This window comes from Furipterus horrens, unplaced genomic scaffold, assembly GCF_987537825.1.
Source record: "Furipterus horrens unplaced genomic scaffold, mFurHor1.1.pri manual_scaffold_4, whole genome shotgun sequence".
In the NCBI taxonomy this organism is placed as follows: domain Eukaryota; kingdom Metazoa; phylum Chordata; class Mammalia; order Chiroptera; family Furipteridae; genus Furipterus; species Furipterus horrens.
The window spans coordinates 128,390,091-128,417,619 of record NW_028327174.1 but is presented as its reverse complement, the minus strand read 5'-3'; the positions used below and the strand labels follow the sequence as shown (position 1 = coordinate 128,417,619).

At 35.3% G+C, this 27,529-nt stretch overlaps 1 long non-coding RNA gene across 1 annotated transcript in view; it reads right to left on the bottom strand.

Annotated features, from left to right (window-relative positions):
• LOC150012837 (uncharacterized) overlaps positions 1–27,529 on the bottom strand; it is a 309,940-nt gene that overhangs the window by 68,795 nt on the left and 213,616 nt on the right. The gene's annotated exons all lie outside the window — the stretch shown is intronic.

The window sequence follows — 27,529 nt, the reverse complement described above, 5'->3', positions numbered from 1 at the left end:
AGTGGATAAAATAGGAGTTGCCCACAAAAGTTTTGATGTACTCAACTATGAAGTTTGATGCCCAATTGTCATTTCACTTCACTTCAAGATTTCTGCAAAAGAGTAATAAACTAACTATAGGATGAGAATGTAATGGAAAACAAACCAACAAATAATAGACTGGTTGCTAGAATGCAAGCTTATGTATCTGTCCATTCATCTTTTTTCTCAATTTACAGAGTTAAAATGAGAATATACCTCCCATTTTTGAACATGAATGCGCTCTCCTTGGAGAATGAGGCATCAGGCTAAGGAGCAAAGCAATAGACCAACTAATATTTCAGGTATTATGTTCAGTGGGGTTTATAGAGTAATAAAAATCAATATAAAAGATAATAGAATGAACAAAACTTGGAAAGTTCTTGGATAAATCAATTGTAATAGTGGACTGGGAGCACATGAGGTTTTAGAGAAGTAAGTACCTACTGATTGATTGACAGATTGGTTAACACTTTTACCACTTATTTCATTCCGGGGCCTTCTATTTATTTCTGCTAGCTATGATCGACAATCGAGAGCAGTTACAAAGGTTCTCAACTTGGAATTTTATTAATACTTAGACTCTCTTTCTGTTCTTAACATAATACATAGCTCACTCTAGAGTATCTCAGAAGCACTTAAACACATTATCTGTAGCAACAACATGCAATTCTAAGGACTATAAATATTTTGTTTTACCTCTTGATAAAGGCAGGGCTTAAATTCATTCTTTATATAATAGTAAATACTTTTGTGACACCAAGAATATGAAATCTTTGTGAAGATTAGTTTCTGCAAAGACCATTAGTTTTGATTATTTGTATTGGACCAAAACATATGCCATAGCACACAGAGATAGTGACGAATCAGTCAGGTCTCTGGCAGAAAACGGATAGGAAAGTCTATCTGTGAGAGATGAATAAGAAAAACTATTTATAAAAGTATGACAAGCTGTGAGAACAAACCAGGGTTGTTGCAGTACCCAGGGCTAGCAAGAGCTGTAAGTTTTATTGCCACAGACCTAAAAGGGGAAGGGGAAGGAATGTTACTGGGATCTTGAAGTCTTGCCTCTATGCACAGGGCTGCATGAGAGGAACTGTATGTAGCCTTTACTAAAGGGATGAAGCCATCGTGTGAAGACCTGTCACAGAGTAAACTGAGGATTAAATATCCCAAACTCACTCTTCCCCTTTCTCATCTCCTTATGGTGCCTCCATTGTCAAAACTCAAAAAGTCAAAGGGCAAGGGATCCACACATTTTAGCTTTCTGGGTTCTACAGAGGTGTAGGGGAGTGTGAAGTGGGGTTCTGAAGGATAAACCACATATTTGGCACAGAAAACCCTTTCATCAGTTGCTAATGAAGCACAGTAATTTCTTCCAGGCAAAATTAATTCATTTTTCTTTGAATGATTTTTAACAGTTTAAGTTTTAATTGCTCACGCTGTAGAGCTAGCTACCTCCCCTATCCCAAATAAGTTTAATACAATAAAACATTTTATTTTATACAAAAATTATAAGATAAGTGACATAGAATTATAAGGTTGAAAACATTGGCTTTCGTTACAGTAATCTAGTTTTCTCCTTCCCTTGTTTATTTTTTTTATTTTACACTTCAGTTATAGTCTAGATTCAATATTATTTTGTATTATTTTTAGGTGTAAAAAATAGGGGTTAGATAATCATATACTCAACACAGTTGTCCTCCCGATATTTCTAGTACCAACCTGGCTCCATATATACATGACTTTCCTTGTTTTAACAAAGGCCTAGGGCTCTCATGATAATCCCCTCCTCATCAACTGGCCTCTACAGCTATTGAAAAATGATATCATCTAGTTAATCTTCTTTTCTCCAAACTAGTGAGAAGCAAATAAAGATGACTATTTAAACTTAGAAATCTTTATTAATGCCATTGAAAGTTATCAAAGCCTAATACCTTTGCCTTACATGTCAGAAAGTCTAGTATGAAAGAGAATTTTGATATCTGGAAGAGTAGGAGGAAAGGAAAATCTCACACAAATGCCTGGTGAACCAGGATCCTCATGCTGTTTATTAAATATTTGTGTATCCACAGCATATGGTATCATTGTACTTCCCTTCCCATTGTTAAGTGTGTCCATGTTACTTGTTTTGCCCAATGATGTGCATCACTTCTGCTAGGAAACTTTAATGTCTAATAGGGGATTCATATTGATATCTCCTTCTTCCTCTCATGGGGCTAAGTAATGCTCCAGATTTTGGCTTCTCTGACAGCCAGGATCCTGAACTGAGTATAATCTGATGGATATATGCCATCAGCAAGCAATAAATCTCAGCTGTACACAGACTCTGATACTTGGTGTTATTCACTACCATAGCAAAACAGAGCCCATACTGACTGATACAATCCTTAAAGAATTAATTTACATCAGTAATACTGATTTGTACACAATGACACTTTATTTTCCTCAAATCCCTGATTTTTATTATTTTGTTTTTAAAGAAAAATATACTAAAGAGCATATGCATTTTGTAAATTGCTGTATCTGGAATATAGAGGACTCAAGAAATTTCTGTCATATTAAATATGCATACTTCAGTGATTATTTCATATTTCATAAGTCAAAAATAAAAATGATGTGAATAGTGTGATTATATAAAGTAACAGGCATACTTTTAATGGAACACACAAGGACATTTCTAAAATTGTGTTCTAGAAAATCATCTTATATCTTCTCATAGAAATTTAGAACTATTCCTACTTTGGAAAAGCAAATACCCAAATTACGAGGTTGGAGAATTACCTCTGATGTTTCCATTTTATTGATCACATGAGTTTGTCCTATGTTTTTGGCTTCTTAAACCATATACAACATTTTAAGTTGAAGGTATGCCTTTTAGAAATACCATAGGAGAAAAACAAGAAAACAAAAATTCTAAAAACAAAAGTAATTTACCTTTGGGTGTAATAACTAAAGTACACAAATATGTCAGAAAATGCTTTTCTGTTTCAGCCATGACTCTCTATGTAGTGAAGAAAAAACTAGGGATCACATTAAAACAAAGTTAATCAGCTGAAACATACTATATATGCTTCAGTGATTAACAAGGATGTTTTATTTCTATCAGTTATGCAAATGAGAACAAGGTATTTTAAGGTTTTCCCACTACACATATTCACATCGTCGTCGGCAGCCGTCCGTCTCGAGAGACGATGGTGTAGCTTCTTAAGAGTCTATCTGCACCGCCGAGAATGGCTGTGCAGTCCGACTCGGGAGTGACACGGTATCTGTCTCCTCCCGTGTTGAATCGACATCTTGCGATGACGCTGGAGTGTCCTCTCCAGTGAAGCTGAAGCTACAGAGCCTGGGCAGGGTGATATGGAGGGTCTGCTGTTGCCCATGCAGCAGACCCCCCCTCTCTTCGCAGCTGAAGGGTCCAAGGGAAAGACGGAGTCAATACAGCTTGGCTTCAGGTGCGCCGCAGGAGTTGCTGGTGTTGACTACAACGTCAAACCGCCTTAGGGACTCCGGCTCCGGATTTTCGGTCGGGGTTTACTCCCTTAGCCTTTCCCCTGAAGAGGTATGCCGCAAGGCAGCGGAGGTTTTTTGGAGTCAGAGTTTTCCTTCTCTGATGTGCCCTGACTGGAAGATCGAACCAGCGACACTTAGCTCGCAGGCCGACGCTCAATCCACTGAGCTAAACCAGCCAGGGCACATATTCACATATGCATTCAGAATATATGAAACAATTTGAATGAAAATTACCTAGAGGCATATCCCAAAAAGTCTGAATGTAAGCACACATTATAAACTCATTGCCCTTTTTGTGCTATATGAGCCCATCCTTCTCTTCAGGAAGTCTACTAATTTTCAGTTAATTAAAGAAGCTTAAAGAGAGGTGTGTTATCTATTACTTTACTAAACTTTGATGGCTTTTAGCCATAGTTCATATTAGATTTTCTTAAACTTCTGCAAACATCAAATTTATCTTGGGCACTTATTGAAAATGCAAATTTTTCTTTGACTTCAGAGCTTTGGTTTGGTCATCAGAGGTTAAATTTCTCAGGTAATTTATGATGACAGTGGTCTAGTCATAGCCATTGAGAAACGCTGCCTGAGACAGGAGCCTGCCAGAGTTAGTGGACATTGATTTTCTCCATTTTCATTATGCAATTATAGTTACTGTATTTTTCCTAAATATCCTTTTCTTTAACAACAAAAGAGAAAAGAATTGATTATTTTATTGATTTATTCCTCTTGATAAAGAGTAAACTATTCATTTTTTATTAAACAAGTAAGTCATTTATTATTCAAGTTACTCATTATTAATTGTGATGTATTGCAAGCAAATAACTCTCTAGAAAGTGCCTATGGTTGCAAAATTAGACTGTTATAACTTACTGTGTTTAAGACTGTGTTAATTTTCTCTGACTTCCTTAAACTCTGACACCCCCATTCCATCCACTCTTTTCTATTGAGAATACCTTTCAATTGTCCATTAATTAGACCATTTTGTTACTCCTTAATTGTTTTATAAAAGCTTTTCTGCCACTTGCAATGCCTTTGTAAGTGTATCTTTTTCTATTTAAATTTGCAAATTCTATTGGCTTTCTCCTTTTCCCTGCTATATCTGAGATATTTCCTGAACATAAAAAAATTGTTCAATTTTGCAGATTATGAAAATAAATGAAGCTTACTGATGTCATTTGGTCATCTTGCTTCAAATGAGAAATACATTGAAGAATAATTGAAAATTACCAAAATATAAATAAATGAATGACCACCTCAAACTCCTACCATTAAGATATTACCAGTGTTGAAATTCTGGTTTATATACTTATAGAATTTTTTATTTTGTGTCTATATAATTTTAAAAAATGATCAGTGTTCTACATCTGTTTTGTAGTCTGCTTTTTCCCTACTTTATCTGTTTCTTCCTTCAAGATTTACCACCTATTTCTGTGTGTTATTCTCTCTGTTTCATTGTGATTTTCTCCAGGTTTATTGTGATATATTTGACATATGATATTGTGGAAATTTAAGGTGTACAATTGTGATGATTTGATAGATGTATATATAGCAAAATGTTTACTACAGCAAGGTTAGTGAACATTCTTCAACTCATGTAATTTGTCTATTTTTTATGTTGTTATGATGGGAATATTTAAAATTTACTCTCATAGCAACTTTCAAATATACAATACAATATAGTTAACTATAGTCACAATGCTGTACATCAGATCCTTGGAACTTATTCATTTTAAACTAAACACTTGTTCTCTTTAACCAACATCTTCCCATCCCTCTCAGCCATTCTAGCAACCCCTAATCTATTTTGTCTATGAGTCTGGCATTTTTTATATTTCACAGACAAGTAAGATCATAAAGTATTTATTCTTCTCTTTCTGACTTGTTTCACTTAATGTAATGTCCTCAAAGTTCATCCATGTTGTGCAAATGTCAGAATTTATTTTTTATGGCTGAATAATACATTGTTATATATGCATGTGTGTGCACACATGGGTGTGTATAGTCACACTTTCTTCATCCATCTTTTGATGGACATATAGATTATTTCCATGTCATGGCAATTGTAAATAGTGCTGCAATGAGCATGGAAGTATTTATAGCTCTTCCAGATAGTGATTTCAATTGCTGGATAACATGGTATTTTATTTTAAGTTTTAGAGAACTCTTCATACTGTTTTCTATAATTGCTGTAGTAATTTACATTCCTACCAACAGTGCACCAAGAGTTCCCTTCTCTCCATATACTCTATACACTCAGAAGATCCCTATTTTTAAAGACAAACAATTAAATGTTCCAATTACATAAATTCACATTCCTCCCTTTTTTTATACATAGCCTCTCTTGTCAAAGGCAACCAAGAGATTATGTTCACACGAGCCAGGGTACTCTGATGAGTAATTTTATATATATATATATATATATCGTATCGGCAGCCGTCCGTCTCGAGAGACGATGGTGTAGCTTCTTAAGAGTCTATCTGCACCGCCGAGAATGGCTGTGCAGTCCGACGCGGGAGTGACACGGTATCTGTCTCCTCCCGTGTTGGATCGACATCTTGCGATGATGCTGGAGTGTCCTCTCCAGTGAAGCTGAAGCTACAGAGCCTGGGCAGGGTGATATGGAGGGTCTGCTGTTGCCCATGCAGCAGACCCCCCCTCTCTTCGCAGCTGAAGGGTCCAAGAGAAAGACGGAGTCAATACAGCTTGGCTTCAGGTGCGCCGCAGGAGTTGCCGGTGTTGACTACAACGTCAAACCGCCTTAGGGACTCCGGCTCCGGATTTTCTGTCAGGGTTTACTCCCTTAGCCTTTCCCCTGAAGAGGTATGCCGCAAGGCAGCGGAGGTTTTTTGGAGTCAGAGTTTTCCTTCTCTGAATATATATATATATATATATATATATATATATATATATATATATATGTGTGTGTGTGTGTGTGTGTGTGTGTGTGTGTGTGTATGTGTACATATATATACACATATATATATATATATATATTTTTTTTACAGTCTTAAGCACTGTCAGTACTTATGTGCATTCTTGTGTCAGTAATATATATTCTAATTATAATTCATGATCTTTCCTTAGTTAAAATCATAATCTCATGGTTATCAAAGAATATAAATCTCATGGTAGAGAATTTGTTTTCTTTGGTGGGATTTCATTACATTCATACACTCAATATGCTTGTTATTAAGAGTATTAGCCTAAACAATGTTTTTGTTTGCTTGCTTGTTTTACAAACTGAGTACCTCTAAAGGTACATAAATATACTGATAAACTTTAAGGTACAGATTATGTCAGTTCTAATACTATATAGACCACAGTGTGTGTACAAGTAGAAGAGGAATGAATGGCATGCTAATAAGTTAAATACACACGTGGATGAGAAGGGACAAAATGGTAAAGCATAAAAAAAAAAAGGTGTGCTCTCGTATCAACTACCCTGCTCTTCTACTAGGTGTCCATCACTGCACTTTTTAAGGGTCTGGCTGGGTAAGTGCACTAGAGTAGCAATAATAACAACTAACACTTCTCCAGTTCTAATCATGAGAGCTTTATGGGTCATGCCATTTAAGCCTCCAAAAAAGCTGTCATTACCTCATTTGAGTAAAGTGGTCTGGCCAAAGTCACAGAGCTAGTGAGTGATGGTGCTGGAAGCCAGGGACCAGAGCCTGTGCTCCTAACCACCCCACCATGATAATGTTCCCAATGATAATGTATTTTCTTACAATGCTGTTGATTCTTAACCTTTACTTTCAGAACCTATCATTTGTTCTTTATTCATATTAGTTCTTTAGTCATTCAACTCTGGGCCTCTTGTTCTTAAGGATGATACAGTCTCCATTCTGCAAAATTATTTATTACTTCTACCTTAATATTTTTCAAATTCGTCCCAATGTCATCCAGAGATAGAGATTCATGAACCTCATCCTTCCTGTCTGAAGATTGCAATTAAAGCCACAGATCTCTCTCATCCTCCACAGATCCAGCATCATCTGGCATAATTTAGATTTGCCTCTGTTGGAAAAAGAATAGACTGGAGAGAGAAGCATGAACACAGCAATGGACTTGTGAAGGAGACAAAACTAAGTCACCATCTGTGGTGCTCTATAAACATTTGAAATAATTATACATATTTTATCACTCCCCTTGTTTTATCTCAATAAAGTGTGTAATGTCCATGTGCCATCACATCTAAAAATATGATACGGTGCACAGAACACGGTATTCAGAGCTGTGGAAGAAAGCAAATCTTAAATATAAATTTAAGGATGTACAGAGAAAAAAATGCACTCAATTCTGTCCTCTTGGTGGCAACATTTCAAAGATGACATCTTGTGGCTAATATTCTCTTTGTTAATAACTTTTAACCCAGGAGGGAAAAAGACCATGATTAAGGGTTATGATTTACTAGTTCACATTACTAAGGGAATTTGCATTCAAAAAAGGAGACTTTCTTCCTGATCTTCAGGGTAATTAATTCTCCCAATCTGTGCAAATTGTTACATAGTATCTGAGGAAACACATTCAAATTTTAGTATTATTCAATAAGACAGTGAGGTAGAATACTATACATAACTTATGTAACTATAATCTGAGATAACGTTTTTCTTCCATGCAAGATTCTTGGGAAATATTTAATTTTCATTTTATCTCGAATAACCTCATCATGATTATTGTTGCTACCACCAGATTACAGAATAAAACACACATTTTTCAAGCTACTCTGAAGAATCACCACAGCCAAATTTGGAAAGACAGAATCTAAATCTGTTCTATAGTCCATTTTGCATTGCCACGTGTTTCTCTAGTAGGTCATTTCACATGTCCAAGCATTTATATTGTAGGATTTAAGTTGTAAAATTTATATAGCAAATACTGGAACACTTGACCATTTTAAGATGGAATACAGAGAAGCTTAATGTTAAGAGCACTGATTTTAAACAAGGTCCAAATCCCTATCACTTATTAGCCATATGTCCTTAGGCAACTGTTTAATTAACATTTCCTTGTTGACGAGTATTAGTTTTTCCTTTTTTCTCATCACTTCACCCAATCAATTTACTGTCTTGCCAATTCTAGTTCTTAAACTTCTATTGACTCCATTCATTTGCTTTTGTCTTTTATTTATTTATTTATTTAGTCATTTATCTGCTCCAAGGCACTGTTGTCTTTCTCCTTCACCCCCGCAGATGCCTCCTAACTGGCATTCCTTCAGTTTCTTGTGCTGTTTTCAGTCCATTCCCTAAAGAGCAGCTGGAATCATCTTTTTATGGTACAAATCTGATTACAGTTCATTCCTAATTAAAACAAACAAACTACAAATAATCAAGTATTCTTTCTGAGTTCCCATTCTTTTTAGGCTAAAGTCTAAAAATAATAGGTGGCCTGCAGGAAAGTCACATGTGATTCAAAGTCTCCTTTCTATGCACCCTCTCACTCTCTGCACTGCACTCACACTAGCTGCCTCTCATTGTTCTAAAAGGTGCCAGACTCCTTCCGAATCCCAGGACCTTTGTAGATGTTCCTCTCTCTGCCTTGAGCATTCTGCCTTTACCCTTCTCACCCTACTGACAACCACTCCTTGGCTGTCTAATTCTGATTCTTCAGGATTTAGAAACTTTCCCTGACACCCCAGGTGAGGTTTGTCTGTTTTATCGTCTCATATACCTCAATATTTCTCTGTAGCACTTCTCATGAGCAACCAACTGATTTGTTCTCCAATTAGTTGCTTAGGATTTCTCTAGTGTGTTGATGGAAATTCCACCTCCCACCAGAACTTAAATTCAATAGAATCAAAGGGATTAAAGTAAAATTCACGTTTTCTAACTGAATAGTAACAAATGATACAGAGTATACAGACCCTGACCTCAAGAAACCCAGAGGCTCTAAGTAAGTAAACTAATAGAAGTAAGTAAACCCAGAGGCTCATAGTAAGTAAACTAATAGAACAAACTTTTCACAAACTACAATTAGTAGAATACTTGAGTACAATGGGATGTTCATTTTTGTGTTGAAAATGGATTCCAAAGAGAAATCGTCGTCGTCGTCGGCATATTATATAGTTATAGCAAACATGAGTATGGAAAAGGATCTCACTAATCCTGGAGAAAGGAGAGTCTAAGTAAAATACAAGAGCTTGTGTGAATGCCCAGAGTTGTGAAACAAAAGGGAATATAATGGGTAAGGAGAGCAGTGAGTTCAAACTGAAGTAAGAGGCATAAAACAATAATAGGTCTTTCACAACTTGCTTAATACATGGACTTCTGAACTTTATTTTGCAAAACTTGGAAAACCAAAATATACAACAAATATATAAAATTGTGATGTTTTAGATTTGCATTTAAGATCAATGACTATTATAAAAGTACACATAACAAATTTGAGGAGGATCATATTGGAATAAACACTCAAAAGACAATATATAATGTACCATAACTTTTGTAAATAGTTGCTGACAAGTGCTTTTATTTATTCAACATTTTCTCAGCATCTTCTATGTTCCAAACACTATGTAGTCATTGGAGATATGAGAGTGAATTTTCAAAAATTCTTGCTCTCTAGAAATTAAAATTATTTGGAAATATATTCATATAAAGAGATAAAATGTAGTAAAATTATACAACTTCATCATTGATACTCTGTACTGTATAGCATGTATTCAATTACTATTTTTTGGATGTGTGAAATGGATGAACATTGGTAAGGTAGTATCAGTGTGCTATAATGTAATTATTTGGTCTCTGTGTTCTGCTTGATAGTAAAATTTTGAGTGCAGTCTTTTAAATTGTTTAAAGCAAATGAAACATTTAGATTCATTTTTAATTTTAAGACAAAGAAATTTCATGTTTGTCTCTTTTAAAAAGTTTCAAGTCACTGCATAAATTGCACAAAATTTTTGAAATTTTTTTAAAGGAGTAAACTGATCCAATTCACATTCTTTAAAAGTCATACTAGATTTCTTGCTCACACTACAATATATTCATTCAAATGTGTATTGAGTCCTTTATTTCATTAACATTCCTGTTGCCTGAGATAGTTTTGAACTCCTCTATGGCAACCACCTTCAGAACCCATGCACATTATTTATTTTTTAAGACTTTATTTATTTTTAGTGAGAGAGGAAGGGAGGGAGAAAGAGAAGGAGAGAAACATCAAGTGAGAGAGAAACATCAGTTGGTTGTCTCCCACATGTCCCTATCCAGGGACTTGGCCTGCAACACAGGCATGTGCCCTGACTGGAATCCATTTGCAGGATGATGCCCAACCCAATGAAGCACATTGGTCAGGGCCCACGGCACATTATTTAAATAGCTTCCTAAATCCATGCTAAGTGCCAGTGACATTAGAGTTACTTTTCCGATTAATGTCACTTATCTATGCTTCAAATGGCTCTTCCCAATCACATCGATATTGAACGTTGACCCAGCCTTTAATTTTGCTATAGCTGCCTTGTAGTCTGTCTGTACTTGTGGTTGGAGTGGTGAAATTAGAAGTCCAAAATGACTAAGATGGACAAAGTCTTGGATATTGGCTCATAGTGAACATGTCAAAGTTAATCTTCAGCAATAAGACAGTCACTAGTAGAGAAGAACCTCTTAAAGAGGTTCCTTAGAACAGCACATACCGTTGGATGCACAAATTCCTGTTAACACAGTCATCTCATTGTTTCACTTTATTAACTCTCAGAGTCTTGGATTCACAAAAATAAATCGTAATATATAAAAACACAAATGCAATTTTCCTTTATTTATATTTTTCAGTTTCCTTTTATAATACTTTGTTAGATTCTTTTCAACTCTTGTACTTAGTTCTAATCAAGCATCTATTACCTCTTCCTGAAAAAAGCACGCACACCCATGCCATCTTCAAACAGTGTACTAAAACAAAATTTTAGAGATATATTTCCTGTAAAACAATATATCTTAAAGATCAACAGAGATGAGGAAGTCTATAGCAAAAGTGGGTATTCTAATAATTTTTGGTATATGTATATATATGAGTTCTATAGATTTTTTATCACAAAACTTCAAGATAAAGACACTTGAATAACATAAAATGCAAGTGCGGAAAGCAATATGGCAAAAGGAATCAATTCAAAGAAGTGAGTTATCACAGCTAATTTCTTTAAATAAGTTTTTGGATTTGATAGAAATCATAGAAAAATGGATTTTCCTTAAAAATAAGAAATCACAAACATTTCTGAAACTTGTTTTTCCTTTGGGATAATTTTAATACAGTTGAAGGAGCTTTAGATGGATGAGTTAATTAGAAAACACTACTTAAACATCTGCTAGAACAAAATATGAAACATTTTTGACACCTCTTAGTTTCCTTAGCTGAATTTCAGAAAGCAACTAATAGTGTTAAGAACAAGCACCAAGGATTTCCCAAAATTATTTAGTTCTTACCCTTGATATTTCTAGTATACTTTATGACCCCTTCACTAACTTTCTTTATTGCTTTTCCATTTCCTGAAGTTTAAAGTTACATTTCCCTTCTTTTTGGTATATTGGCAATCATCATGCTTGCCACATAGAGAGAATATGAGTTAGAAGACAGTCACGGAGGGAGGCATTGATTTGAGAATGAAAGACATTAACATTTGAAGTGGCTCTGAGTTCACAGTTTTTTCAAAATGTAAGTATTTCATGCCTGCTGATGTATATTGGGGTATTAAAGTAGTTTTATTTTTGTCCTACCAGATAAATACTATTGGTAAAAGTGGATGCATTTTTAAATAAATGCAGTATATTTTGTAAGAATAACTTGATTTACAAGGTAATCTAAATATTAGCATGACTTCTTACCTAAATTCTTTTGTGATGACAATAAGCACAAATCCACCTTTCCCCTAATGTGATTATAATAAAGTTATATTTATTTAATAAGCAACTGCAATGGGTTTTTGTGGTTGTTATTGTTGTTAAAAAACAACCACGACAAATCATCAAAAGCAATACATAAGTGCAGGATGTAATTAAAGTCAAGAATCAAGAAGGGAAAAACATGGGAGCAAATACCAAAGTGGACTTAAATAATAGCTTATAAACAACATTCACAACTAGCTTATTCTTAGATTAAGTTCCAAATATCCAAACATAAAGCAAAAGGATACAAGACAAGAATATCACAGTAAAAGAGTTTTAAGATAGGACCATACCAGAGTAATGCATTTATCATATATAAGTCCTTGCTCTCATAACAGTCTGAGAGAATAAGCCATATTACTCTCTTGATTACAACACATCAATGTCATTCTCCTGTCCATAGGGACAGGTGCCACCTAGTTACATAAAATATTACTACCTTCTTCAAACAGTCTTTATCTACTCCTGATATCGTATGTCTCGCCTCCCCTGTCTTGCACAGTATTCCTGCAATCTGATCATTTTGTAGTTTCCTACCCACATCATGGAATTCCCAAACAGTGTACTGTTCTCTGTTCATGAGGACCCATGTATCTAGAATACCCTGAAGCCTTGTCTGCCAGATGGACAGATTCATCTTTAAAAGTTCAACCCAGCGTAACAGTATTCCACATTCCATATTCCCCATGTATTTTCTTCACTTCCATTTTTATCATCAGATATTTTTGTTTCTCAAATAATAACTAGCATTTGTTACAATGGCCAATAATTGTTGAGTGTTCATTTTATGGTGGGCCCTCTGTTAAGTGCTTTACAAGCATTGTGTATTTGATCATCACATTCACTTTATTAGGGTAAATACCATTATTATGGCCATTGTATAGATGAACAAACTAAAATTATTTGTTGGAATTATATTGTAGTTTAGTGCTGTGACCAAGATTCAACACAAATGTGATTATAGAGGCTGGCTCAATTCCTCAGCTCTAGAGTTACCTCTGCACTGGGTTTTTTCACTTACTGCCTTACTATAATTTTCTGGGGGTTTGTGTTCTCCACATGTTTTCTATCTCAAATGCACAAAGACATTTATGAGGTCAAAGAGGAATGAATACAAATTTGGAAAGAACACCCAAAGATAAATTTGGATTTTCTAAACTCTCCTGTAATGTCAGAGGGTTGCTCCATTCTGACTGCCCACAGACAAGTAACTGTTTTTGAAGTTCTGTGAGGAACTTCCCAGTGAAATGCACATTGGAATAGGACCACATTTTTTTCCTGATATGTATAACACAAGCTGGACATAAAAACATATGAAATATTTGTTAATCTATAGCTTCTAATTTAAGAAATGCCTGTAAAATATAAGAAATAATTGGAAACAATGATTCTTTTCAGGAAACTACTGTCATTATGAAGGTTCACTGGTCACACACACATGCTATGAATCATTATGTATATATTCCTCATGGGAATTTATTCAAAACAATGTTTCACTCTTTCCAATCTAAATGGTGTCTTTTCCTCATCACATCTTTAGTTTGGAAGCTTGCTGAATATGGAAACAAGAACCATTTTCTGCAATCTATGAGAAGAAAGCACTTCCCTGAAATTGCTGAAGTGCTATTAAGTAGCTACTTAAATCATGGGGGAACATGATCTATCACAGAGCTAATTCCAGAAGCAAAACTGTCAAGTAGCGAATCATAGGAAGAATAAATCAAGGAAGATAAGAGATAAAACTTGACCTGCCACACTGTTTTAAAAAAGTGCTCATGATCTCTGTGTATGAGAGTCCTCTGGTGTAAATAAGCACAGAACCTTTTATCTTGCACAGGACCAATCCTACACCTCATTACATACTAAAATAAAATAAAAGGTTTTTCAAAGAGGACTGAAATGTTGGGAGAGCACAATGAAGCCTTAAGGTATATTACATTAGACTAAATTATATACTGCAATTTAAATCCTTAATATCATCACCAGGTCACAAAAGAAGTTTTAAAGTAAACAGTAGTTCCAGAAATATAAAACTACCTTTCCCACCAAGGGAAAAAGGAGCAACACTGTATATGAATTTCACATTCATGGTTTCCTTTTCTCCTCTGTCATCACTACATCTTGGCCTTTTTGTGAAAAAAGTCGCTAGAAGGCATAAATCTTGAATAATAATACAATTTAGTCAAAGCATTCTCATTGAAAAAAATTAGCAATCCAGACAGGGTACCACAGAGTGAATCTTAATGAGAATATTTTACAAGGCAAATTACAAAGGAGACTATAATTATCAGTTTCTCTCAATGCTGTTCAATTTTATAGTATGTGGGAAAAAACTACTGGGAAAATTAACTTGATGTAAATTTTAAATGGGTAGGATTATTTTAAGAGATGAACACCAAATTAGTTCACAACATGTGCCAGTTATATATATGTCAGGAACAAACATATTTTGTCACAAGTAATTCTCTGAAGTTTTTAAAATTATTTTATTTATCAATAATAAAAAGTAATATTTCTACAACTGTACCATACATTTCTGGAGATCAATGCTCTACCACATTTTACATCACCCTGTGCTTACTTAAAATAATGTGAGACACGAGTTCAAAACTCAAAAACTATTTGCTGATTAACTAGATTTTCTTATTGTTTTAATTTCAGCCTTGTTATGTGTCCTGTGAACCCTGGCTGGTTTGGCTCAGTGGATTGAGCGTCGGCCTGCGAGCTAAGTGTCGCTGGTTCGATCTTCCAGTCAGGGCACATCAGAGAAGGAAAACTCTGACTCCAAAAAACCTCCGTTGCCTTGCGGCTTACCTCTTCAGGGGAAAGGCTAAGGGAGTAAACCCCGACAGAAAATCCGGAGCCGGAGTCCCTAAGGCGGTTTGACGTTGTAGTCAACACCGGCAACTCCTGCGGCGCACCTGAAGCCAAGCTGTATTGACTCCGTCTTTCCCTTGGACCCTTCAGCTGCGAAGAGAGGGGGGGTCTGCTGCATGGGCAACAGCAGACCCTCCATATCACCCTGCCCAGGCTCTGTAGCTTCAGCTTCACTGGAGAGGACACTCCAGCGTCATCGCAAGATGTCGATTCAACACGGGAGGAGACAGATACCGTGTCACTCCTGAGTCGGACTGCACAACCGTTCTCGGCGGTGCAGATAGACTCTTAAGAAGCTACACCATCATCTCTCGAGACGGACGGCTGCCGACGATGACGACGATGTGTCCTGTGGCAATTTTTACCTCTGTTGACCCAAACATGTGTCAGGACAAATGCCCTGCACTTCACTTATGTTAACCAAATTACTGTTAACATATCTGTCTTTTTTCATATCTAGACATATTACAAAGAATTCAAAAGGCTTTGAAACTAAAACCTTACTTCCACTGATCCTCTTAGGAACTAACTGTCCCTTTCCAAATTCCATTTGCAAGTAGGTGGGTCCTTATTACATGCTCCCCAATCTGTTGTTCTTGGTGCCGTTTTGATGACCACTGCCAGGCTCACCTAACTCTTCACAGACAATCTTGCAAATTCTCCTCCATCCTATTCCTGAACCTTCTTGGATCAACTGCTCACTCTCCCTTGACTGCATATACTTACCTTATTTGAGCTCTGGCCCCAAATTAGATACCTCTAAAAACTGGAAAAGAGCAAAAGCAAAAAAAAAAAAAAAAAAAAACCCACAGAGACTAAACTGGTACAGACTTTACAGACCTATCTTTAGGGGATTTTAGAAATACAGTGACAAACTGTTAACTAGACATGAAACCCAAATTGTGGGAGACCAGTATGTATGGTACAGAGAGCTATTGACACTGTGGAGCCAGGACTGAAATACGGGCCTATAAGTTTTAACCGGCTGGCAAGGGCGCCCCACATACCGTGCTGCCTGTGCCGCACTCTGGGGAGTTTAGAAGTAGAATAGGAATGCAATGTACTATTTGAAGTGGATGAAGCCTGCTTGCTCTGTGTAGCCCCAAATTCTTATCAGTAGAATGTGAAAACAAAATGTTTAAGTAAAAAGAGGCATCTTGACTTCTGTGATATGCCTTGGTACCTCACAGTCTTGCTACCTATCTCCCTATGCTGATTTATGCTTCCCTTTGTTGTTATTCCCAACCATTTGGAAGAGGTCTGCATGCTCACCCCGTGCATTTCTGCATGTAGTAAACTCAATAAAAACCCTGGCTGAGAAAAGAGTGATCAGTGATCTTCTATAAGAGACTGTCACCCTTCCCTTTCCTCAGACAATTTGTTTCTGAGTCAGTTCTTTCACCAGCGCTGAGGGATCTGTGGGACAGGGAACTTTGCACAAATGTGAATTATGAGTCTACATTAGAGAATTTCAATGCAATAGCATGGATTTATTTAATAACCATACATAAAATAAAAACCTGGGAGACATCTGGTCAAGATGGAGGTATAGACAGACGCACTGCATCTCTCTCCACAACAAAGAAGAAATACAACTACCTCAAAACTAGAAACAACCAGAAGTTCCAGAAAACCAAACTGCATGGAAGTCCAGCAGACAAAGACATAAAGAAGAAACACTCATCCAGACAGGAGTGACAGCTCTACCTGGGACATGAAGGCAAACAAATATAGGAGCCTGTCAGAATGAGGAGACAGAGAAGTATGACCCAAGACAGGAAATGAATCAAGGTTCCAGTGAGAGAAATAAACAAAAAGGAGATAGCCAACCTCACAGACACAGAATTCAAAACACTGGTGATAAAGATACTCACAGGCTTGACAGATATGCTTGAGTATGGCAAACGCATAAGAGAATAAGTGAAGGCTATGCTAAGTGAAATGAAGGAAAATCCACACAAAACCAATGGTGAAGGGAAGAAAACCAGGGTTCAAATCAATGATTTGGAACATAAGGAAGAAAAAAAAAGTCAACCGGTGCAGAATGAGGAAGTAAGAATTGAAAAAAATGAGTAAAACTTCCTAAATTTTGTGAAGAAGATGGACATACAAGTCCGGGAAGCACGAAGGTTCCCGTGCGAGCTGGATCCAGAGGCAACCACACCAGGACGCATTGTGACTGAGATGCCAAAGGTGAAAGATAAAGACAGAATAATGGGGGCAGCAAGAGAGAGGCAGAGAGTTACCTACATAGCGGTGCCTATAGGACTCTCAGCTGATTTCTCAGAGGACACTTTGCAGGCAGGAAAGGACTGGCAAGCAGTATTCAATGTGATGAAAAGCAACCTACAACCAAGATTGCTCTATCCAGCAAATAATAGAATGGAAGGGCAGTTGAAATGCTTCCCAGACAAGGTGAAGCTAAAGGAGTTCTTCATCACCAAGCTGTTATTATATGAAATGTCAAAGGAATTTATTAAAAAAAAAGAAGATCAAAATTATGAACACTAAAATGACAACAAACTCACGACTATCAACAACTGAATCTAAAAAAATAAAAACAAAAATACAACTAAGCAAACCAGAATAGGAACAGAATCATAAGTATGGGGATCATTTGGAAAGTTATCAGCTGGGAGGGGGCAGGAGGAGAAATGAAGAAATGGTGCAGGCACTAAGAAGTATAATCGGTTGGTACAAAATAGACAGGGGGAAGTTAAGAATAGTGTAAGAAAGGGTGAAGCCAAAGAACTTACATGCAGGATCCATGGACATGAACTAAGGGGGTGTGGGATTACTGGAGGAAAGGGGGGTACTGGGCAGAGGGGATCAAAGGGAAAAAAAATGTAACTACTGTAACAACATAATCAATAAAATATACTTTAAAAAACAAACAAACCCGGCATGACTAAATATATGTTCTAGTACAAAAATACCATCACTACAGTTCAAAATTATTTTGTATCAGTTCTCAAAAAAACCAACGATGCTTAAAGCAGACAAAATATAATCCACCATTATGTTCTGGCTCTTTCATCAGATCATCTGGAAATATACACATGTACAATGTAATTCTACTCAGCCATAAGAAAATATAAAATACTGCCATTTGTGACAAGACTATCATGCTAAGCGAAATAAGTCAGTCAGAAAAAGTTAAGAACCCTATGATTTCACTCATACTTGGGATATAAAACAAACAATAAAGACAAACAAACAAAAACTCAGAAACAGACAACAGTTGGGTGGTTACCAGAAGGAAGGGAGGTCGAGGGAAAGTCAAGGTAAAGGGGGTTCAAATACATGGTGGCGGAAGATTTGACTTTAGGTGGTGGGAACACCATGCAATACAGAGATGATGTATCAGAACTGTACACTTCAAACCTATGTAATCTCATTTACCAATGTCACCTTAATAAATTTAATTAAAAATAAAAATAAGTATATCATTATTGCTGCAAAAATGTGTTGAAATAAACACATTTGGAGAAATAAAACAGATTATTTTCTTGAATCTTCACAATAACCCCACAGTTAGGCATTTTTATACCTAATTTACAGTTAATGAATCCAAGTTCAAGACATTTAATTAGATTCTGAAGATCATTATGGATGGTGTGATATTTTACCTCTTTGGGTATTGTGAAGACTAAATGTATAACTGAATTGAATCAGTATCAACAAATGCTAATTAAGCCTCGCCTATGTGCTAGAAAATTCCACCCATATTACCTCACTTAATGTTTTTAAGTGAGTAAATGGACATTCAATGTGAGTTAATATTAGTATGGAACTAGGGTCATATATAGACTTTTTCTTCTCCAGATTAGAAATAATATCTTGTCCACGGTGGCACTCTTGGCACTAGATGAGTGTTTCTAGTCCATAGAAAATCGTCAGGTAATATTGTATTTACTCAATGAGTACATGATTACCTAGTCTCTTAAAAGAGGGTTACCTAGAAATATTTAACAGTCTTGAAGTTTCTGTACTATTATCATAACACTATTTTATGTGCTATGCAATTTGATAAGAAGAGAATATACTACCAAAGCAGGTATCTTTTGAATTTGCACAAGAAAAATTATAAACATGAACCAACATGTCCGAACCTAGCATCTGACTTGCAAAAATTCATTTTCAGAGGGATATCACACATTCATGTTACCTCATAATAAACTAGGCATATAGTTTTCAGTGTTTAAGGGATTTACTTCAATATCACAATAATTTTATCCATTGCTGTTGTGTCAGCTGTCCCTTTTTGACACTGCCGGTACATCAGATTTAAACAAACACTCTACCTCTTTTGATTCTCTGTAGTCTGGAAAAGCAGATAATAGAGCCAGCTGGAATCATGCTTAATATAAGAGCAAATATATTATGTGCAAAACCCTACATGAGTTGTGAAATCTGTTCTCAAGTATCAGAATCCCTTTAAGATCTTATTCATGTTCTTTTTGGTTAAGGTTGAAGAATAAATAACCTATGGATAAGAGAAATATTGGTGTGTTTGCAGAACTATTAAAATATATAGTCTTAGGCTAACTTAAACATATTTCCCAATATCTGAAAACTCAGCCTTGCAGAATAGCAAGGGTTTTTAGTCTGGACTGTTGGCACTTACTAAAAATGAAGGACGCTGCTAGGTTTATACATAAGGATAGTGTAGTAGGAGAAAGTGGGGAAACTGAAAACTCTAATGCCCAGTAATAAGAAATATGTTCTTTCAATGAAAACTCACTATGTTAAATATATATGTATGCATATATATATATATTTAATTTATGACAGAAAATTTTACTTCTCCCTTTGGGATTTAATTACCTTTAGTGTATAGGTATTTAAAAAGGAGCTTGAAATGGATGGTATTACATATTAGTATTTTTTCCCATATGTTCTTGGAGAACAAGAGAAGTTAAGAAAAAGAAGTGAGAAAGAACTCACCTTCATAGTACAAACAGATTTAAATGTTTAGTACCCGTGTCTATTTTCCTTTTAACTTCAATTTTATTAATAATTAACTTTAAAAAGTAACAAATTAAAAAATGTAATTTCCAAATACTAAATATGCCTAGACACCATTGCAACTACATGATCCTGACCACTTGGGCTCAAATCCACTCTGGTTTCTCTTTCCTGGTCATTGTCATGTCCCTTTTCTTTATTTTTTCCCTCTACTACCAAGAGAAATCTACAGTTTGCCAAAAATATTGATTCACTTTTATAACAGCATAAAATGATAGAAGACAGTCCTGTAAATTGAAGTTGATTCTAAAGGAATACAAATCAAAATAACGTTCCAGATGGGCATTTGGAAACCTACTACACAATATTGAGATAATAAGACAATTCTTGATTTGCTTTAGTAAGAGCCTAAAGTGCTATATAAGCAATCTTTTCACAGCCTCAGTGCTCTCCTCACACCATTCATCCCTTACTGTCAGTAATTTGGGGGATTTCTGGAGAAGGGTGTATTTCAACCCTGCAGGGATTCTTACATGTTTTATTTATTCTTTCAAAGCTAGTAATACATCTTCTGTCAAATAAAATTCTTATGACTTAGGCAGAGCACAAATGTTTTCTCTCGATTAAAAATGACTGAAAACTTAAAAATACTAAAAAGAAAGTTTGGATTCTTAAAGGATGCAAAGTAATTGTTCTAATGAGCATGAACTGTTTGGCATTGGTGTCTGGATTTAGAAGTGTCAGTTCCCACTAGCTGATTCACTGGCTGATCTGCCATCAATGTAGCCTGTGAATCATTGTCATTCAAGTTTTCATGTGGAATGGTGGCAGGTGGGGAGAAGACATAGGATAGTTTATGAGAGTCTGATATAGACAAAGATTAGGACAGACATCAAGATCCAAAGACAAGTGCTTGACATAACAGTTCACATACATTCAAGATTCTCAGGCAAGAAAAAGAAAATGTATAAAATCTGTGACATTGCAATGACTGTGATTATTCTTGTTATTTATATTCTTTAATTTTCTCAACTATTCTGTGAGTTGAATGTGAACCATCCATTATAAAAGTGAGGGAACTAAGGCTTCAAGAGGATGAGTAACTTGGTGTGAGTTTACAAAGCCAGCACTAATAGAGCCAAGATTTGAAGTATGATCTGTCTACTTCTAAAACCAGTATTGTTTATCTTTCAAAGTTATCCTTAATCTTAATACTAATCTTTACACTTATCTTTGCTTATACTTAGTACCAACCCTTATTACCTTTTTACCATAGAACCAGAGAAACTGAATGGAATTTCCAGAGAACCAAATGTTATCCGTAAACAGAAAAATTGTAGAGCTGCCATTATTATCGTCAAGACATCTCAGGGTACACAGGCTGATAGTCTTCTTTCAATATAAATAACACATGATTATTACACATAACATTGTTCAAATGTTTTAAGTATGAATAAAACAAAGATAGTGCTCTTATCTTCCTTTCATGATCAATAAAAGGGGTCTCATGTTGTTCTAACATTCATCATGCTCTAGTAAAAAAAAATCTTATAGAGGAGTCCCCTCTTATCCATGAATTAGCTTTCAGTGGTTTCTGTTACCCACAGTCAACCATGGTAAAATATTAAATAAAAGATTTCAGATATAAACAATTAATAATTTTTAAAGTGTGTAGCATTCTGAGTAGCATAATGAAACTTCCCATGTCCTGCCCTCTTTCACCTGAGAGGAGCATAGCATATCCATGCTCTATAAACTCTCTACCCATCAGTTACTGAGTAACCATCTCAGTTATCAGATCAACTTTCAGTACATCACAGTGCTTATGTTCAAGTAACCCTTACTTTAATTAATAAAGGACCCAAAGCACAAGAGTGAAGATGTTCACAATTCAGTTATGTCAAAGAGAAGCCATAAGGTGTATGTATATACAGGAAAAATATAGAATATATAGGGTTCAGTACAATGTGTGATTTCAGGCATCCCCTGGGTGTCTTGGAGTATATCCCCCATGGATAAGTGGGTACTACTATACCCAAGTTTTCATGGTATCTCACTTTTAACAGATAGCAAGCATGCTTAATGCATGAACAAGGACAATAAATAGGGGAAAGAATAGAGTTGGGTATTTCTGTCACTTTTCAACCATTATTACAGGGACCTAAGAATTCACATCAATTGTATATAAATGACATCATTAGTTTGTGGTATTATTTATTGGAAGCAGGAAATTTTGCCATAACTCTTGCTCAGACTCATAGAATATTAGTGTTGGAAATATATTTACGCATCCTCTGTACTAAGTGCCCTCCACCTCTCTATAGCAAGAAGAAGAGGCTCAATGGAGTAATGTGGATTCAGAGAGTAACTGGGTTTTTGAGGAATAGAAATGCATAGAAATCAAGTTCAGTGCATTTTTAAAGGAGACCATACACCATACTAACCACATTCTCTACCAATACAGACCACATTTTCCATCCTAAAAACTGGAAAACTGCTTATTCTAGGATTTCTAAGCCATTTCAGGGACACCTTAATGAGCAATATCATACATCTGTTTTGATATTGTTTGGCAAGATAGCATATGTCTGCAAATTGTTGGAACCACATGAAGGGCTGAACACCCTGGACAAAGAAGCCTGGGACTAGAAGATGGCATTTTAGGTTAGGGAGGGCATTTGTTCTGGATTTTCAGGAACAGTTCTAGTAAATAGTGCCTTTTCATTATTAATGATTTCTTCATTTAGACAACAAATGTTATGATCAAACATTTTTAGAATAAGTAAACATTACCTCTAGTCTGTGTCAAGAGAGCCTATAGTTCCTTGCTTGGATAGTTTTACTAATCAATGTAACCCCCCAAAATTCAATAAAAATAATAAATTTTTTTTAAATTAAAAATAAATATTCCCTGGTGGTGTGGCTAAGTGGATTGAGTACCATCCTGCAAAGCAAAAAGTTGCCAGTTAGATTCCCAGTCAGGGCACATGCCTGGGCTGCAGGCCAAATCCTCAGTTGGGGGTATGCAAGAAGCAACAACACATTCATGTTTCTCTCCCTGTCTTTCTCCTTCCCTTCCCCACTTTCTAAAAATAAATAAATAAATAAAATGTTTAAAAAAAATCAAAAAATAAAAATAAGTTTGAAAATAAAGAAAAATCATGTATTTCTACTTTGACTTGCACAAATAAAGGAGTGGCAAAAGTAGGCTTATAGTTAAGAGTATGTGAAACAGAGTTTATTCTTATATTATTATATATTAATTGTATTATTTTTATGTGTGTATTTTGGTATGTGTAGTTGTGTGAAAAAAATGCTTGATATAGCTTCAGTGAAGGATAGGAAGCTAAGATTAGTTTTCATAGTTTTATAATTCAGTGACAAAAATGAAATACATAGTGATTTAATGAAGCTAGGTTAAGTCTTTGTTAGCTGTTTAATTGAGTGCACTTGACAGAAAAAGTAGCGAAACTTATAAATTTTAAACACCTTATATTTATTCCTTTCTGTCATAATGAATATTATTATTTTTTATTTATTTGAAGTGTAGGAAATGAGCTCATTTTTATCTTAATACACTTCACATTATGCCTTTATAAGGAGAGAATCCACCAGTGATAGAGTATCAACAATGTAGCTTTGAATTTTTCACAGCAGTATCTTGTTCTGGTTTTCAACAGAATTCATCAAGATCAAGTACTTCCTTAACACTTAAGGTTAGGAAGAAGGTGTCATTCTATCCAGAAGAACTTATTTTACATTATAATTCTAATAGTTTAAGCCATGAACTCTTATTTCATGACACAATGTTTATATATTTTTCATTGTAATTAAATTAAAAAAGACATTTCTATGTACCACAGAATCCAAGCCTTAGCGTGATTGGCATAAATTCTATTCCAATGCCACAATATAACTACTCCTCTTTCTTTTTTATATCAAAAAATATGTAATCCTACGGGCTTTTCCATGTTCAGTTTTCTTGAAGAATAAACATTCATTGATATAAAATAATATTTCATGTTACTGTTGTTTAGATGAATGCAAATTCAAATCTTCTGTTTTTAAAAACTCCCACTAATTGATGCTTTCGTTTGCTTTACATGACTATTATGTCCAGTGATTTTTGTTTCTGGAGCACATGTTAAACATACAGCTCCCTTAATTTAAAGCTAATTACAAATGTTCCTATTTTGAAAGCTGTATTTGTGGAAGAAATCTATCAATGACATATGGGGTATAATTTTGGGGAAAAGAAACATGCCTAAATGAATGGGTCATGATCTCCATACTACCTCTCAAATATTTTGTTAAATAAATAAACTCATTTAGAAATTCTTGGTTAAAGCCATTATTGGCTTTTTATTTTAAAGTGAAGAATGTGGTTATATAAAATTAATTATAGCTCCCTACCTTAAGATTTTCAGTAGAGCATTGATTTTACTATAATGGCTACTTAAATTCAAAGTTTTCTTTATTTCATTAAATCTAGCATAAAGAATATAAATTTGCTAAACACCTATATACCACCTGCATGTTACTTAACTATGGGAATGGTGGTACACATTGATTTAAAATTACTGAAATTATTGCTTATACAGAAGTAACTAACCATGGTGCTAAAACAGGGAGAAAATGGTAGATTTTATCTACCAGCAAAAATAACTCTTAGTTGACTGTTAACCTCACCTCTTTACCCCCTCAGTCACATATTAGAGTAACAAGCAATATAGAAGGAACAATATTGACAGGAAGGCCTTAATGATTCTTATCTTCCCTAGGATGACAGTTTTATAACATCCTTTATAGTCATTGGAATCCTTCTATGTCAATGCTGTAATCATGCCCCAAACAAACCATAATTCCTTAAACATCATGATGTGCACTCCCTCCTTCAAAAGTGAGGTGATAACAGAGAACTGATTAAAATTAGAAAACAATAATATTTAGGTAAAGAATATTGTTACTTTATAGTATTATTTATATATTATTTTTACTGAATAGAAACTGGATAATGCACCAGAACATTTTTTAAGGCTAATTCAAAAGAGTATTTATTGGCATCACATAATATAAATAAGATCATGTAGCAAATTAACATTTTCCTTTGAAATGGCAACATTATATTATATTCAGGATGCATCTGAATTAAAACTTTAGAAAAATATCATCAAAAAGAGGCTCAAGGCGGGGGATAAACAGTGAAAGGAGGAGGCTTGACTTTGGGTAGTGAACACAATGCAATAAACAGGTGATGTATTACAGAACTGTACAGTTAAAACTTATATAATATTATTAATTAATCTAACCCCAATAAATTCAATTAAAATTTTTAGGAAAAGAGTATGGACTAGGAAGATCTAAATCATTATTACCCCGTGGAGAAGGTGGGGAAATACACAGTGATCAAAATAACTTTATAGAAGCTCTGTAAACTAGTCAATGACCTACAGAAACCAAACAAATTCCCAGTCAAGATGAGGCACATTCAAAATGGTAGCAAATGTGTGTGTTTTACTTAGCTTTGCACCATTCCCTCCCTCGTGCACTGCTGCACATTTCTCTCAGGCAAGAAAGGGCCAAGTAGAAAATATTTGCAGTGTTCTAAGCTGTCCGTATGCTGACAAAGAAGTGGCTTCTGTGTCACCTGAGAACTCAGACAAGGAGAGAGCAGAATATTTTAGCTCACACCCTGGAAGCCTGTACCGCAGTGGCAGGCATGTAAGAATACAGGGGCACTGCAGGACGCCTGCTGCTAAGACGTAATGAGCAAACGGCTACAGTAGAACATCTAAGACGCCGAGAAGAAGCTGGAGTGGGACTCTTTGAGAAATTAAGGTTTTAAATGTAGCCACAAGTGGCATTAGCATATTGTTGAACTAAGGCTCTCCAGGCTCCTATACGCCACAGAATTATTAAATGAACAACTATAAATTTATTAAGATAGCTTTGTGGGAGCTCTGAAAACAAATTAAAGATCTACAGTGTTTATAGGATAGAGGAGGGGAGGCAGTATAATCAAATGCTGAGACAGGATACTTGCTCTGCAAAGGCCTAAGCTGATCTTATTAATTATGGTCTTCCTCTAAAAGAGCCAGTTTATAAAGAGTGAGAGAAGTGGCTCATTTTTCAAATACCCAATTTTCAACAAAATATCACAAGGCATTTAAAGAAACAGAAATATAGCCCATTAAAAAATAAATAAATCCAGAAATGATTCCTGAAGAAACACATGCATCAGAGTTACCAGATAAGATGTTAAAACAATTGTCCTAAATAGGCTGTAGGAGCTAAAGGAAAACATGGACAAAGAACTAAAAGAAATCAGAAAATTATACCTGAACAGAATGAAAATAAAAACAGAAAATTATATAAAATAACCAAATAGAAAATATGAAGCTGAAAAACACAATAACTAAATTGGAATATCTACTAGTTAGGTTCAACAGCAGCCTTGAATAGGAAGCAAAAAGAATCATGAACTGAAAGGCAGATTATTTGAATTTTTGAGTCTGAGGGGCAAAAAGAAAAAAGAATGAAGATAAGTGTACAGAGCATAAGGGACTTGCAGGACACACATAAGTATGCCTAGATCAATATTTTCATTATGGAATTCTCAACAAGAGAAGAGACAGAGAAGGGACAAAGAGAGTAGATGAAGAAATAACAGTGGAAAACTTCAGATTTGAAGAAATAACAGTATTCCCTCACTTACCACAGGTATTACATTCTAGACCCCCATGATAGGTGAGAATCCGCGAAGTAGGAACCTTACATTAATTTAGTATTTTTATATATATATATTAAGGCTTTTTTAAAAAGTATATTTTATTGATTATGTTGTTATAGTAGTCCCAATTTTTCCCCCTTTGCTCCCCTCTGCCCAGTAACCCCCTTCTCTCCAGCAATCCCACACCCCTTAGTTCATGTCCTTGGGTCATGCATATTAAGTTCTTTGGCTTTACTTTTTCCTATATTATTCTTAACACCCCTCTGTCTATTTTGTACCAACCAATTATGCTTCTTAGTCCCTGAACCATTTCCCCATTTCTCCCCCTCCCTGTTCCCAGCTGATAATCCTTCAAATGATCCCCATACCCATGATTCTATTCCTATTCTGGTTTGCTTATTTGGATTTTATTTTTACATTTTAGAGTCAGTTGTTGATAGTTGTGAGTTTGTTGTCATTTTAGTGTTCATAGTTTTGATCTTCTTTTTCTTAAGTAAGTCCCTTTGTCATTTCATATAATAACAGCTTGGTGATGATGATGAACTCCTTTAGC